This window comes from Lutjanus erythropterus, chromosome 14 (assembly GCF_056507025.1).
Source record: "Lutjanus erythropterus isolate fLutEry1 chromosome 14, fLutEry1.hap2, whole genome shotgun sequence".
Classification (NCBI taxonomy): Eukaryota; Metazoa; Chordata; class Actinopteri; order Lutjaniformes; family Lutjanidae; genus Lutjanus; species Lutjanus erythropterus.
The window spans coordinates 29,417,013-29,434,247 of NC_139330.1; positions in this window are offsets into that span (position 1 = coordinate 29,417,013).

Consider the following 17,235-nt stretch of genomic DNA (forward strand, 5'->3'; position numbering starts at 1 on the left):
ATATGGGGGTTGTGCAACTTTAACCAGGGGAGCCCCAGAACCAGAGGTGAAGTGGGAGAGGGAATGATTAACAGCGAAATAACTTCCTGATGATTACCAGAGAGTAGCAGGGTCACAGGGGCAGTACGGTGGGTGACACTAGCCAGTAATTGTCCACTCAGGGTGAGAACGTTCCTAGGCTCAGGGAGAGGCTCAATAGGAAGGTTCGCTTGACTACACAGTTCAGAGTCAATAAAATTGTCATCAGCTCCACTATCGACCAGTGCCTGCAGTGGTATCGTGTTATGTGGGAGTCTGAGCATACCTTGAAGTTGAACTCGGGTGGAGGGAGAGGAGGAAGAGATAGTACGGCTCACCAGCGCCCCCTCCGTGGCTGATGAGCCTCCCCTTTTGGCAGTTGAGGACAGGTGGCGAGGAAGTGGCCAGGCTGACCACAGTAGATGCATAGCCGGTGCAGTAATCGGCGCTCCCGTTCTGCGGGAGACAGTCTGGCTCGACCCAACTGCATGGACTCCTCTTCGTTAGGGACGGAGGAAAAACCCGCACGAGGAGCGGGGGCAGGCACGGGGGTGAGGTCCCGGGGAATCCCGCGTTGCGGAGTGGACACCGGAGGGTAGTTGGAAACCACAGGAGGAGGGGCGCCCTGTCTCCCTATTCTCTCCCTGCATCTCTCACGTAGCCGGTTATCGAGTCTAATGGCTAATGAGATTAATTCGTCAAGAGACTGGGTCTCGTCTCGTGCTGCCAATTCGTCCTTAATATTATCAGCTAATCCCAGGAGAAAAACACTTTGCAATGCGCGCTCATCCCAGCCGCTTTCGGCTGCCAAAATGCGGAAGTCGATAGCGTACTGGGAGACTGGCGCTGAACCCTGGCGGAGGGAAAGGAGCCGGCTGCTGGCTTCTTTCCCTTGGACCGGGTGATCAAAAACCTTGCGCATCTCATTAACAAAAGAGGAATAAGACTGAGTTACCGCCGAATTAGTGGAGATAGCCAAAGCCCAGGAGGCAGCCCGATCTGTTAACAAACTCATAATGAAGGCAATTTTCGATCTATCTGTGGCGTAAGTCTGGGATTGCTGTTCAAACACTAAAGTACACTGAAGCAAGAACTGACTACATGCCCCTAAATCTCCCGAATACCTGACCGGGGTGGGGATGTATGGTTCCCGGGAGAGGACGGGTGGGGGAGCCGGAGTCGCCAAGGAGGGAGCCGAGGAAGGAGGAAGATTCCCAGGAGGAGCCAAACTGGGGATCTGACTGACGGCCTGATCCATGCGGCTGCCGAGCTGGGATACGCTGGTCACCAGGGTCTGGAGAACGCCTTGGATCTCGTGGATGGCTTCCCCCATCTGGCCAACACGTGCTCCTTGAGAGGATAGCGCCTGCCGTAATTTATCTGTCTCCGCGGGGTCCATGATTTGGCCGGACTATTCTGTTAGGTTCAGAGTTTGGCCAGGACCCCAGACGCAGAGAGCGAGATAAAAGCAGTTCTCAAAGAGTTTATTGTTTCACAAAAAGCAAAAAACAACGGAAGGCGAGGGCAGGTGCTGGACGCGGTCGGCTGGCTGGCGCAGCGGGGTCGGCAGGAGGGGAACCGTGCTGGCGTAGGATCAGGAGCATGAGAGCTGCACCCACGGTCGGAAGAGGAACTGAAGGCTGCACAAAAACACTGTTGATTAGAGTCACGAAGGAAAAAACTCCAAAGATCCACTAGAAAGCTTGCTGCGCTACATTACCGACAACGACTGAATAGTCCGGCACAGGAGTGGAGACTAGGCCAAGCTCATATACCCGGGGAAGTGCACTGATGAGAGCCAGGTGCGTCTCATTATGCTGAGCCAGCCAATGACCGCCGCCGCTGCCACACACACTGCCCTGGAAGGAAAGGGGAGGGGGGAAAAAGGGAAACAAGGAAAACCGAAACACCAAGAACACCAAAACAAATCCAAAAAACTCAACAACCATGACAAATGCATCAATATCACATGGACAGCCCCAGTGGTGAGAGACAGAGGTCATTCATGTGGGGAAAAAAAGAGACAGGATATAGAACTGAGGAACGTAGCCCAGCAGTATTCTCAGGTTTGCTTTTATGGCGGGGGGAAGGGGGGTGTTAGTGATGTACTATGGCTCTTGCACACCTGGCTGCTTGTTGGCAAATGATTTTTTCATATATGTGGCTTCATGTGCTTTAACATTTCCCGTTCCTGTTTTGATTTTCCCTCTCCTCTGAGCCTGGGCCTGAAAAAAAAGCTGCTCTAACAAGGTGAAAAAATGATTTGAGGTACTGCAGAGGGAGCATAAAAAAAAAAAAAAAAACGAAAGACAGCGCTTGCATGTGCGCGAAAAAAAGAGTTGTGGAGCGCGGTAGGTGTGGATAGTCTAACAAGGGGCAGAATAGATGATTTTCTTAGGGGTTAGTGAAGTGTTGAAAACAGGCTCTGAGGGTGGTGAAACCCTTCCTCTATTCCCTTTTTCTGTCTCCACTCCCTCTGCGTCCGGCGTTCTTAGAAGCCATGTTTAAAGGTCATATCTCAGCATCCAAGGCCTCACTGCGAGGTCTGATGGAGAAGAAACGGTGCAAATGAGAAAAGCAGTAAAAGAAAGACAAAGGATTAAAGGAAAATAGCTACAAAGGAAAGAATTAGAGGCAAATAGGGGTTTAAAAATGTTTTTTATGCATAAATATCAGACAAAAGACAGTCTGAGTTTTTTGGTGGTAAACGTCAGAGGTCGTTTCAGGACCTGCGATTGGACACATTCCTGCATCTGCTTTTGTGCGCAGGCCTTTGTGAGAGGTGACACAAACAGAGAGGGAGAGAGATGTCCTACTGATGTATTAGTAGCACAAGGCCCGAGGGCAGATGCATAAAATAACATTTCATCATAAACCACAGTAAATGTGTCAATACAATGACACAGGGAGGAAAGACAAGGTCACTACACCAGTTGAACTCTGAGTGTTGAGGAAGCCACTGAGGCCGACTGACTTATGTAGGAACTACTTTTTTTCTAGGAGGAAGAAAGTAGTTCCGGTAGATTCTACTGTAAGAAGAAAGCAGATGGTTAAACAGATCTACGAGCAAGAAGAAAAATACGTATTTTTGATTTTGAGATCCCTTTAAATATCTGATTTGAGACACAAATCTAATTTGCAGTCTGAACAAAGCCTGAGAGCTCCACCTTGTGCCATCTCTGACAGAGTGAGTAATAAAACAAATCTGCAAAAGCCTGCAGACACACATGAGGACCAGCAGTACCTGGAGCTACACACACACCAATAAATCATGAAATAAAACAAAGTGTTGAGCTGCTGAAAAAAAGTGTTAACATTCAGGAGTGGTCATCGGGCACAGTCGGGTACAAAGAAGGGAGGAGTATTTGTGTGTGCGTGTATTTGTGTGTATACCTATAGTGGAGGGGAAAATGCCAGTTTGCATGGCTGAAGGTGACTGTGACAGTTTTAGCCTGAGGGCATCATTTTCCTGACGCAAAGTCTGTCTGCTGCTACAGTAGAAGGTTGATGTCTGTAGTTATTGCTGTGAACACAAAAATACACACACACACACACACACACACACACACACACACACACACCCATACGTCCAATGCATTCTGTTAAAAAAGTATTTATAAGTATATATAAGTTCAGTCCGATAATAGATCAAGGACAGACAGAAAAATAAAACGATTTGTGTGTCAAAATGTGACAAATAATTAGGGTAATATTACAGTAAGAATGACTTTACATTGTGCAGTTTAAAAATGACTGCAGATATTTGCTTTAATGTAGCTAGTGCCTGGACTGATTTAAAATTTTAAGTTGACTGAATTTAAAAAAGTTCTAATAATTCTTGTAGTTTAAAGTCTGTTGCAAAGTACTGAAAAAAGTAAATTCTTAAATTAAGCAAATCATTGCACACTGTTGACTGAATTTGGAAAGACAAGTTGAGGTCGTTTTGAAATGTGAAAAAAAAAATAAATTAAACTTGATATTGATTAATTGTACTTTTAAAAAAAATCGGTTCAAAAAGGTTAAGATATTAAGTGGAACTAAAAACTCTTCATTCACAGAAATTATTTCTTTGACCTTATTTCTCATGTTTTCTCTCCACCAAGAAAGATATACAAATGTTAGCAGGTTGATCATGTTTCTTTAGAAAATTAATTTAATGAGTTGAGTGAACTCTTAAACTTATTTTAACTTTAAGTGTTCTTAATATGAATACATACACTTTTAAATGTAATTAATTTGAATAAACAACTTGTATATGAAATCAGTGAGAAAAGATCTGATGATTCAACTAAATTTTTGCATGATTTTTTTTTACAGTGCGTGTTTATATTAACTTAAATTTACACTGTAACAGAGTAGATATGATGTACCTTTAATAAACAGGCAATGCCCTTCCAAGTAACCTTCTTAATCTTACACACACACATACATACACACACGCACGCATACACATACTCTACACATGTACACAAAATATGCACATATTGGACACACACAGTTGTAGGCGCAGCTGTGTTGTGGCCCACTTTTGAGTTAAACACTGACGTCATTCCTCAGTGAAATGGCTTCAGCGCTGTGGCTGCATGCTGGAGACATTCCAGTGGCTCCCACAGCGATTCACACACACACACACACACACACACACACACACACACACACACACCAACACACTCATACAGTACAGGCAGAGAGAAAAGTGCAAAGACGTACAAAGACACACACTTGAATACATAAGTGCCAATGCGTATAAAATATCCTTGCTGCATTATTTGTGCGCACACTAATTGTGACTGTGCGTATGTGTGTGTGTGTGTGTGTGTGTGTGTGTGTGTGTGTGTGTGTGTGTGTGTGTGTGTGTTTATTGTGTGGGCTGTCGTCTCCATCCACACATCATATTGGCTCCATAGGCTCCAGCGTCTGTTGAGAAAAGCTGAATAATTATCTGCCTTTTTTCTTCCTCTTTCCATCTCTCATCTCTGCTCTTTATTTTGTTGTCTTTTGTCTCTCACTCTCTCCTGCACGCACACACACACACGCACACACACACACACACACACACACACACACACACACACACACACACACACCACTTCTCCTTTATAATTATTTCCACAACAATGATTGGGCCAGTTGATTAAAAAGGGTCTTATGGGAGCTGTTTCCTGGCTAATGGCATCTCCGTTCTACACAATGAGTTCACACCGTACAAAACAATACACAATAAGCAACACACAAACACACATGCGCGCGCACACAAACATGCATACAAATACACATTTTGCAATTATACAAAAAAAAGACACATGCAGACACACAAACGTTTGCTGACTAATGGCATATGAGCTGTGCAGAATTAGTTTTTATGCGCACACAAACATGCACGTATACACACACAGCGCTGTGACTAGACAGCACACAAAGTTGTATCTATAATAAGTTTCAGTTTTGTTCAACCAAGTGTACAAATAATCCATCCAAAAAAAGCTAATCTTACATTTGTCAGTGTCATACTGACTACACTGTAAAAAAATCAGACAGGAACTTAGTGGAATCATCTGTTCTTTTCTCATTAACTTAACGTAAATATGCGAGTTTTGTCTTCAAAAGAAGGTCACCAGATAAATACAATAAAGCCTCCGTTTCATGTCCTCAAAAAGAAATTGTACCTCCATTATACTTCTATCCTTACACTGTAAAAAAAATCATACTGGAATTTAGTGGAATCAACTAATATTTTCTTATTTACTTAATTGATTAAACATTCTAGTACTTATTTTCAGAATACATCAGAACTTATAACAAACACAAGTTCTTCTAGCTTAAAATGATGAGTTGAGAAGGAAGAGTTCAATCAACTCATAAATATTGTATAATCAGTGTACTAGCTTCCCAGCATGCTCTGTTTGAGAGCTAAGACTCCCCTCAGACCCTCCCTTTTTATAGTTTCAAGAAAACATACAATGAAAACAAATGTTTGTTATCTTATGTTTGCGAGTGAATTGTTGTTGGCTCAGCTTGATATCTTAAGTTTATTGAATCTGTTTTCTCAAGTGTAACTGAATTAATATCAAGCTTATTTGATTAGAAAAGCTTATTTGTTTTGAATCTTTACAAAATTACCTCAACTTTTTTTCAAAGTCAGTCAACTTAAAAAATTTAGGCAGTCCAGACACTAACTTTTGAAGTTAAAACATGGATTCTCAAACTGTGGTATGTGGACCACTGGTGGTGTGCAAGCTCCCTCTAGTGGTAAATGAAAGAATGTCAGAAATTTAATTTTTTAATGAAGATTAATTAAAACATATAATACTATTAAAATATTACACCATTTCAAATGAAAAAATGAGATCACTTGAATGTAATTTAAAATGAGTTTACTTTCCTTTAGTTTTGTTTCAATCTCAGCCTGCTATGTAGTGAATATGATTGCTTCCAAAACCCTGCAGCAGCCAAATGGGAACTATTACAAAGAGACGTGCAGATCAAGAGGAGAATAAATCGAGCAGCCGCGTTAAACGTTCCAACACTCAGCAAAAAAACAGTAAGGTGGTGCTTAGAGAGCGCAATATTTTCTGAGGTGGCATAAAAAAGTGTGACAAACACTGACTTGAAACATTTTTTACCGTGTAGTGAGCAGATGGAGTTTACCTTTGCATTTCATCAGCGCTTAACAAAAGTAGCACAAGAATTATTATAGTTTACACTGCACTCGCCAGGTTAAATGCTGAGATGTTGGCCTGTGGCGACATTGATACAAAGAAGTTGAATGGTGCAAGAAGCATAAGTAGTTTTGACAGTTCTGTTGTACTTAATGAGTTGCATGAAGATATAGTCTAATACACTGGTTATGCTTTATTAGTAAAAGTGATGCATCCACCATTTAAAAATAATAGACACTGCATAGTTGAGTGTGTGTGGGTGTTTGGAGGTGTTTAAATGTTGTATTAATGATGACTGACTTGTAAAATGTAAGACTGGTAATTGGCAATAAAATAATATGAATGTGTCTTATTTCAAATGCTGAAAAGAGGAATAATCACAAAAGCTTACTTTCAAGACAGGGGATCCATGACTTAAAGTACGCAGTAATTGACTGACAAAATGTGTTAGCTGGAGGGACAATAAGCAGAAATACGACAGAAGAAAGTCTATGACTGGCCTCACAGCTGAGGGTCTTATAAATGTTTTACTTCTTGATTCAGTACGCTTAATCTCATATTACACATAATCCTCTGGAATTAGGATTTCGAGAGTATTTTTCTACTTCTAGCATCATTTTTTGTGATGCATATTAAAAGCTTAACAGTGATTTGTGGAGCATCTAAAACTGATCTGCCACATGAGGGCATATATGAAACTTTGTACCACCTGATCAGTTGAGGTGGGGAACAGAAATATGAAGTGACGAGGCAATATTTCAGCGGTGTGGAAACTTTTGCCTCAAAATTAGGACTGCATTTCCCAGAAGCCCATCTGCCGCTTTTTTTTTTTGGCTAGCAGGGGGCGACTCCATTGGACCAACTGAATGTAACCTTATGGTAAAATGAGCCTCACTTTATTTGTGGCCTCAGTAATGAGTTTCCTAAAAACTTTCAAGTCCTCTTCACTACTGTTCATCTAGTAAATTAGGGTTCCATTTCGAGTAAAATGGACAAATAAGTCCAACCTGTGCTCATCCCTATTCATCAAAGGCAGACGTTTTGTTGCACCCATTCAGCATCCAACCTGTTTTCGTCCTGGCTCGTCAAACGTCAACGGTGCTGTCTTGTCACGCCTCCCTGTATGAAACCTTTCTGACAGAAAGCCAGACGTGGTTCATGTTGAAGGTTTGGGTTAAGACCTAGTTTGGGGTTACAAATATCACTTTACAGTACGTTATGCTATGTTATGTACCTTACTGAAGCGACTGGCAAGGCAAAAGTCAAATGACGCAATTCATGTAATGCACATAACTTTATGTACCTCTCAACTTTTCATAATAACCTTTTAACTTTTAATAATACTACTATAAAGCACCTTTCAAAACTGCAGTTGCAACATGCTTCATAAACCTTCCTTACCACAACTGCAAATGTTCATTTAATAAATTTTTTAAAATGTTATCTAAAATTTTGAGACATTTATTGTATTTTCACCAACCTTTGTGCATCATTGTAAATACTGAAATAATTAAAAACATAGGGGATTTAATCATTTTCTCAATGGAAGGTTTAGGCAGTAACCTCAACTTTGTTCATACACAGATATTACAATTCTAACCTGTAAATCATCTCAACTCTGCTGCAACAAAATCATATGCGAATGAATGAATGAATACATTTTTTTATTATGGTGTCATGCACAAGCAATGTCCCCAGCCCAAACAGGCTTACAAGACACCATTATTTAGCAAAATAGACCAGAAACCAATACAGAAGAAAATGTGATTCATCCTCAACTTCTCCTAGATCACACAATTCACATAACCTGTCGTCCTCCTGGATTTTTTTTTTAAATCCCCCCCCCAACTTCAAGGGTCAGAAAGAGGATTCCTGTTCTCACTGTGCAGCTAAAGACCTTTGACTTTTGCCGTAACATAAGATTCAGGGCCATAATTGTGTTTTGGTTTATAAAAAAAAAATAAAAAAAATTACCATTTTGCTGTTAATATAACAAGTAACTTTCTACTAACTGCATTTATGCTGCATATTACATTATTACCATACACATAATGTGACTCAGCTTCCTCAAAGATATAATGAATCTCTTTAATCCATGGAGAACTGTGCAATTTACTCTAAAGAAAGACCTTCTCATTAACCCTGTATTCTGACATATTAAGCAGAAGATTCCACAGTCTGATCATTTCACGTTTTCGCCCTATTGAAGCAGGAATCCAACACATCTCACCCCGAACAGCCAAAACAGGAGCGGAAAAAAAAATACCGCAGCTCTGTTCAGTATGGAGTCTGCTACTTTATATTCTTTGAAGCTCCATATCCCTGAAGCATTATTTTAATATAGGGGAGACACATGCATCATAAAGTTGTGAGTAAGTAGAATATCTGAGGTCTTTACATACTTTAAATATAAATGATGAGTAAACTATATACATAGATATATATAGTTATATATTAGCATGGCGTAAAATGTCAGAATAGAAATCTATTAACTCTAAATGAAATTTAATATGAATCCAAAGTTTCATTGGGACTTAAAAGTACCCATAATTGGAGAAACATCCATTTCCTATTTCTCGCAGGAAATGTTTTCAGAAGCTGTATATGAGTGCACTGTTTTGCTATAGTAGGAGAAACTTTGTGTTGTCAGGCAGGCCGCTATTTTTTTCTTGTGGGATGAGCAAACTAAAACCAAACATCACCCCAACTCGCAGTACTTCACAGCCCAGCTGGCGATCCCATTATTCCAAACTGTCACCGTGGGTTTAAACTTGATTAAAACAATATTCCTTTGCACCACAAAAGCATTTTAACAGATTCTCTAAATCTATCTCTGTGGGGCGCTATTTAAAACCTAGCGTGCAGTAGCTGCCGTTAAAGCCTGCCAATATTTTCAGTCATGGTCTCATTTGTTTTTGCTAATTACGCTAATATGTTGAAGTTAAAGTGATAATGATGAATTACTGGAGGTACAGTCTTCCAGTTTGGCTCGTGTCCCAGCTCAACCTTTTTCCTCAAGATTCTCCATCCTGTCCTTTCGACGGTTCAATCACGAATTCTTTTCAGTGTAAAGTGGTTGCAGTCAGCCTCAGTATGTGTGTGGATGTATATTTTCTGTTTTTTGCTGGATTTTGAATGGTATTCCTTATTTTAACCCCCGCTGTTTGCCCAGTGGAAGCTTTCTGCCAGCTCAAATTGGCAGCTGAGAAGACTTGACGGCCAAAATAGACACACAGGTTGCTCTCCTTCCCTCCTTAGTCAGTTTATTAGTCCTCAGCGCCCCCTTTTGTCTCTCTCTCTGTCTCCATCTCTCCGTTCCTCACTGCTCATCTCTTCATCTCCCCTTCAGATAACTCTATCAGTAATAGGTTCCAGTGGAGGCAACCCCCCAGCTGAGTAACTGATTTACTACACAACCTGAGAGGAGGAAAAGGAGGCTAACGCTTTCCTCCATACCTCTGTTCTGCCTTGTGCTTGCTTTCAGGCTTTTCTGATTTCTTTATTGTATTCCTTTACTTTTCCCGTTCTTGCTTTTTTAAGTGCCTGCTTGCTGATTTCTCGCTTCCTGGTTTTTCCTCTTATCTTTATTTATTCCCTCCCCCCCTTTTCCCCCCCTCCTCACTCCTCCCTTTCACTCTTTCTCTGATGCACCCGGGGAACCATCGTTTTACAGTGTGTAATGCTTTACTTGCACTTCCTTCAGTCATCAGCACTGCTGACTTACATGCTGTATACCAGATTTAAACCTGCAAGAAAAGAAACAAAGCAAAGCTGAGGGAGCGAGAAAAAAATGAGAGAAAAGAGACAGAAAAAGAGGTGGAACAACAAGGAAATAAACACCAAGATGCACCATATAAGTTATGATGTGCAGTGAAAAACTCAACAGGAAGTAGAGTCAATGAACAAACAAGTATTTGTGAGTAAGGCTTTATTTTCCTCTTGAGATTCTGCTCATTTATAAGATTTCTTATTGATTAATGGTTCTGATTCTTGGCATTTTTTTTCAGAGAATGAAAGAAGTGTTGAAAATACAAACTACACTTACTGTCAGCCATGTTGGCTCACCATAAGTAGCTATAAATCACCATATATTCTTTCATTCTTTAGTGTTTCACTTCATCAGCTCACTGATCCCTAGCATCATGCAGCTGGCTGTATCTGTATCTATCTACCCATCCCTCCATCCATCGATCCACCCATCTGAGGCAGTGGTTCCCAACCTTTTTGCCCTGAAGCCCCCCCCATTTTTGATCTATGACAAGGTCAGGCCCACCCGTCCGCACACACGTGCAAATACAGACACCAATGATCTATGGGATAATGTAGCGTACTTCATTTATGTCCTGCATTTCAAAATTATTTTATTGCTCCTCCAGAGATGATCAGAACCTCATCCATAGCAATGGTCTGTTATACATAATAACAGTCTGCTATACAGAAAAAACAGGGCTTTGAATGCTTTAGCTAATTGACTCATCAGGATCGAGTAGTAAATTTGCAGTTAGGCTTTTGTATCAAATGTGAAAACAATGTGACAAAATGAAAAGTGAATCTGCAGCTCTCTTCAGCTTCACGGAGCCTCATAGTGAGTTTTTTTTTTTGGAAACATTAAGTTCAAATCTCTGAACAGTTAGCTTGTTTTCACAACATTGCAAAAAAGTGCTTGAGAGAATGGTCTACAGTTTGCACAATAACTTCATGCACATTGCTTTGCTGCTCAAAACTGATGAGTCAGTGAAATTGTCAAACTCTCCGCAACTTCTAGACAATGTTTTATTTGAGCCATTTTTCTGTCCAACATACATGTATATTCTATAAATATCTGTGAGATGGAATGTTGTCTATTCACTTTATGTGACTTATCATGAAAGGTCAAAGGTGAATTTTCTGTTAACAGTCCATGTAACACATTAATGACAACAGCATTCAGTGAGACAAAACTGATGAGCTTGTCTTGTACCATAAGCAGTCAGTGTCAATAAAAAAAAGTAGAAAAAGTAAGAAACATTGCCAGGGTTGACTGTCATGACTCCAAAAAGAAAAGTTGTTTTGTCTTTGTGTCATCACTGGCCCATTTACGGACGCAACAACTAGGTTTTGACACATGAATAACACGTTTTGGATGAGTTACTACCTTTTGCAAACATGCAACAGAGTTGTGATGTCCCATGATGAAGCATGTGATTTGGAACACAGCTAATTAAAGCTGCACAGTTTGCTTAAAAAGTCACACTGCAATTATTTTGACTGATGCTGCGATTGCGATATGCAATATGGTTAGTGGATATGATTAGTTTTGTTCATGTTCAAAAAAACAATTAAAATTGTGATGATGTGACATTTATTGAGGTCTGCACCAAACAAACATGTTTTCTTTCATCTGGAGAACAAGATTTTTAAGGCAGGTCATCAATGCAGCACTACAGTACCTCATTATAATGCTGTTTTCCTTTTTCAAAAACTTGCGATTTATTCTCGGTCTGCAATTTGGATATATCACTTGGCCATATTGTGATTTTACTGTGATCACAAGTAACCGCAGCCCTACAGCTACTGCTGGCTTGCATTACTGCAAAATGTGAGCAGATGCAACAGGAAATCCTGGTATTTTCGGCATACTTCATTTAACATACTGTGTACTGAGACACACTTAACCTTTTTTTCTGGAAGACTAAATCATATGGTAATATGGGTATTGGAACACACCACTCATTATGATCCAGAACCCAGACTCAATACTCAGCCCATGTGCAGTTAGAACAGTAATCAGTATCAGATATACAGTCTGTATTTGCGTGTGTGCGTGGGTGTGTTTCTAATGAAAGTCAAAGAAACAACTACAGTAGGTATCATATACATTCAAGTGTGTGACCTCACACGTTTGCATATCAAGCAACAGTTTTATGAGATTAAATTGAGATTGTATGGTAGACACACAAATACACACACACACACACAGACACTCAGAGATTGCTTAAGTATGCCCAGTGATTAATATCTAGTCTTTCTGCAATTTACATACCATCTATTACGATAATTTGCTTATCATGCAAATCATGCAAAGCTGTGTTGCTCTTCGAGCGCTCAGCAATATCATTTTCTCTTCCACTGCGTAAGACTGTGATCATATTTATTAAATTAGCTTTCATTATTAAAATTTTATGATCATGACCACAAAATCATCTATGGAGTTTTAAAATGAGATAATCCATTTCCAAAACATTGCGCAGGTTATTATTGGACACACTGATTGTTGCACAGATTAGACCAGATATCATCCATGTCCTGAAATATCTTTTTGTCCAAAGTCTTATCTCTTTGCTTTCTGAAGAGTTGTGCACCGCTATGGGCTGTTTGCACACTATTGGGCTTAAGTTTAATCCAATTATTTATTTATTGTTATTTATTGACCATTTCAATCATATTAATAAATCTTTTGCTAAGAGTCAGAGTGGGCGCTTAAGTGGTCTCTTAGATCAAGGAAATTAAGATAAGGAATATTTTAAGGAACAGAGTTTTGATGCACCCACTGCCCTTTTATTCCTTGTCTTCTTTTTTTTTCTTTTTCCTTTCTATTATTTGTGGAGGGATAACTGTCGGCGCTATATGAGTTGAAGGTACTTACACACTTATAAAGATATGTCTTTTGGGGTGTATCTGGTATCTATGTAGTTTTTAAAGAACACTTTTAGGCTTCAAGCACATTAAATGTCAGTTCAACAACACTAGTGGAACATTATCACGCCGCTAACCCGTTATGTGCAAACTGACAATAAATTCAAATCTGTAGAGACAGATTTGGCAGCCTGCGCGTACCTCTGTATGACTTCACCTCAATTAACCACATAAGAGACAAAACTCAAACAAATTAACAAAAATGATCAACAATAAAGAGCTATCTCAGCAGCACAGCAGGTGCAACCGGTAATATTAAAGCCACAGAAATGAAATTTCTGCCACTTTCACAGAAGAGAAAACCTCAGCAACATCAGGCAGCACAGAAATGTGTGAGCAGTGCAGCCTGAAACAGTATGATGAACACACACACAATGCTAAGTTGCTAGACAATGTTGTACTTGTCGACTGCTCTGTCTGTAGTGGTTTTACTCACCTGCCTAAATGCGTTGTTGTGAGTCTTGTGCACCGCCAAGCCCTTAACAATCTGCTCTCGGTCCAACTAAAAAAGTCCACTCCTCAAAGTTGTCAAACATTTTGAGCTGCAGTGACAGAGATCATCAGGAACAGCAGAAAGTCCTCACACACCTCGCTGAAGGTGGAAGTTCGTATGTAGCAAATGTAGAAATCAGTGCCGGAGGATCCACTGGGAGCATTTTACTATTTTGTTGAACCCAGGATGCATCTGTCATACAACATGGGATGTTTGATTTGTGCCACTTAGTGTCAGCAGTGAGAAGTAACTAAGTACAAATACTTTGTTACTGCACAAGTACATTTTTTCAGGTATCTGTACTTTCCTTGAGTATTTATTTTTTCAACAACTTTTTACTTTTACATCCTACATTTTAACACAAGTAACTGTACTTTCTACTCCTTACATTTTAAAAACAGGCTTGTTACTTTTAATGAATATGAGAGGAATTATTCATTATCTTTATTTTGCCAAGAAGATGTAACAAGACAAAAAGAACATTAAGACATAACAAGACAAGAGACATAACCAAACAAGACAAAAGACAAAACAAGACAAAAATCATAAGACGTAACAAGATAAAAAACATGAGAGATTTAACGCGACGGAAAAGATGTAACAAGATAAAAATGATGTAACAAGACGACAAAGACTTAAGACTAAAACCAACGTAACAAGAAGAAAAACATTGAGAAAGACAAGACAAAAAACTCATAAGATGACAGTACATAGTAAGATGAAAAATACGTCACAAGATGAAAAACAATGTAAGAGACGCAAGAAGACAAATAAGACGTAACAAGATGAAACACAATGAAACATGCTACAAGTTAAAAGAGATGTAACAATACAAAAAACATAAAAGATGTAAAAAGACATATAAGACTAGACTAAGCTACTTTTCACTTTTATACATCAAGTACATTTCAGAGCTTGTACTTTTTCAGTTTTACTTTAGTAAAGAATCAGTACTTTAACTTTTATCAGTCTTTTCTCTACACAAGTATCTGTACTTCTTATTGAGTAAAGAATGTGTGAACTTTGCCACCTGTGTTTAGTGTACTCGCCAGGTGGAGCATTAAATCACTGAATGATTAAGGAAGATATGACCTTTTTAAACTATGCAACAGTAAAATACTGCTTCCCTTATTGCTGCAGTGAAAGTTACAAAATTATATTGTTACATATCTTTGCGCATTTTTTAGTGGGTATACATAAATCGTGGACATCACGTAGCACTGCTTATTGAAAGGCACTCAGACTTCTTTGTCATTTATGTACAAACTTGTTGGCATGTTGTATTGTTATAATTTATTCTAGAGCCACTTCACTCTACCACAAGTGAAAAGGGTGGTGGATGCAAAAAATATAGTTATTGTGTTGTTGACTGCAAAGACTCTCCACACGTATTAAAGAAAAAAAAAATCCTTGCAGTGTAACTGTGTATTCAGTTTCAGGCCGACAAGTGTGTGTTGCATCTTGAACAGCGCCTTTTTGCTGCTAATATTTCCGCCTACACACTGAAAATATTTTAAGACCCTGGGACTGAAACACCCATTAATAATGCACTGTGAATAACACAAATGGATGCCAGTATGAATATCAACCAGTTATTTTCTCAGTGTCTGAGATGTTTGCTCTTAGAAAATGAAAGGTTGCCGTTGGATTCTTATGTTCTTTGAGTCTCATTTGTGAGCGTGTTTCAAAGAACATGGCACAGAAAATAGTTGGCTTAATGACTAGTAATACACAGTGGGCATGCTGAGAGCTGAGAGAGGACTGGAAAGCGAGGGCTACACTGAGCGGCAGACAGCGAGGAGAGGAGACAGAAATGGAGTGAGACGGTGAGCGTGAATATTCCAAAAATTGAAGACAAGGAAAGGGTAATGAGTCTCTACACATGATCAGCGACAGAATTCTTGAGTGCGAGCCAGAGCTTTCCTAAAGAGAGCGCAAAGACACCAAAACCTCACAGCAGTGCCACCCAGATTTAACCACTAACTCCTGCGCTCAATTTTGACATTGTTTACCTAAAACCTTTCGATGTGCAACCAATGAGATGGCAGCTGTCCTCGGTGTAACCTGAAAATGACCCACGGCTAACAAGACGACATGGTTTCAGACGATCAAGTCCTTGCCCGCATTTTTCTTAGATGAACAGTAATCACCAGAATCCTCTTTTGTGTCAAAGTGGAATACATAATTTACAAATCTTGTTCTGTTTCTCACATTTCCTGCCACTTCCCCGCTCCCTGGTGTCTTCTAGTTTTACCAGCTACATTTTTTTGATGGAAAATGTAATCACTTTCTTGGTTTAAAGCCGCTGCCTGCTTTTATTTCTGGTGAAGAAATGGCTATGCTTTTGTGCAGGACACGAGAAAAGGTGGTGATGTTTCGTCCTGAATGTTGTGAGGATCATGCAACAAAAGCACACATGATTAGGAGAAAGACGGAGGTTTCTTTTACATGATAAAAATGCTCCTTCTGCATTCTTTTTTTGGGTGGTTTCAAATGGAAAATTTCACTCAGCTCAGCCAATAACAGCTTAAATTAACAAGTTAGTTCAACCAGCATCACCAGGAAGAAACCTAAAAGTAAGCTAAAAAGTTATATAAAAACCTAAAAAAACAAATGGATCTGCTCTTTAAACAAGACCACAATCTTTTCTTAACAAAGAAAGCAGTACAGACTGTGATAAATAAGTGCTGTTAAAGTGACAGTCCCAAGCAGAGAAGACTAGTATCATTTATATGCATGCTAATGTTGACAGTATAATTAATTAATCATAATGCTGCAGTGGACAGACTACTAAAATGGCACATTAGTATCTGACAGATGTCAGAAATACATCACCTGGAGGTTCAGTAACTTACTTGTATATGTCAGGATATATCACCTCTGATCACTTGGTTGAGTCATTCTTCCATGTAGATGGAGGCAGACACTCACCAACCCCTATTTCTGTCTTTTCAACTATATAAAGGCACCAATTATTGATCGGCAAAGACATAGCATGACTGCTCAATGGATTCTGTCTCCTAATAGATCAACAGTGATGCAGTTTTCTTATTTTGTGCGTTTAAACTGAAAGATCTCAATTTTATATTGGCAGCCAGTCAAATTAGAGTGTTTTCACCCAGAAATTATGACGTAGGAGTAAAGTATCCCGATGGGTTGCCCTGATCTACTGCCACGGCCGTCCCTATGTTTATTTCCCCAGTGTTTCTGTTGTGGGTGTGGTCGTTCTTCCCTGGTTTCCTGGCTCCTCATGGCTCAGTCCACACCTGGATACAATCAGCTCATCAGCACTCCCAGTCTGTTCACCTGCATCCCATCAACTCGCCATCCCTGCAGTATTTAAACCCCTGGTCGCCAATCTTCTGGTGCCAGTTCATCAGTTTGTCGTCT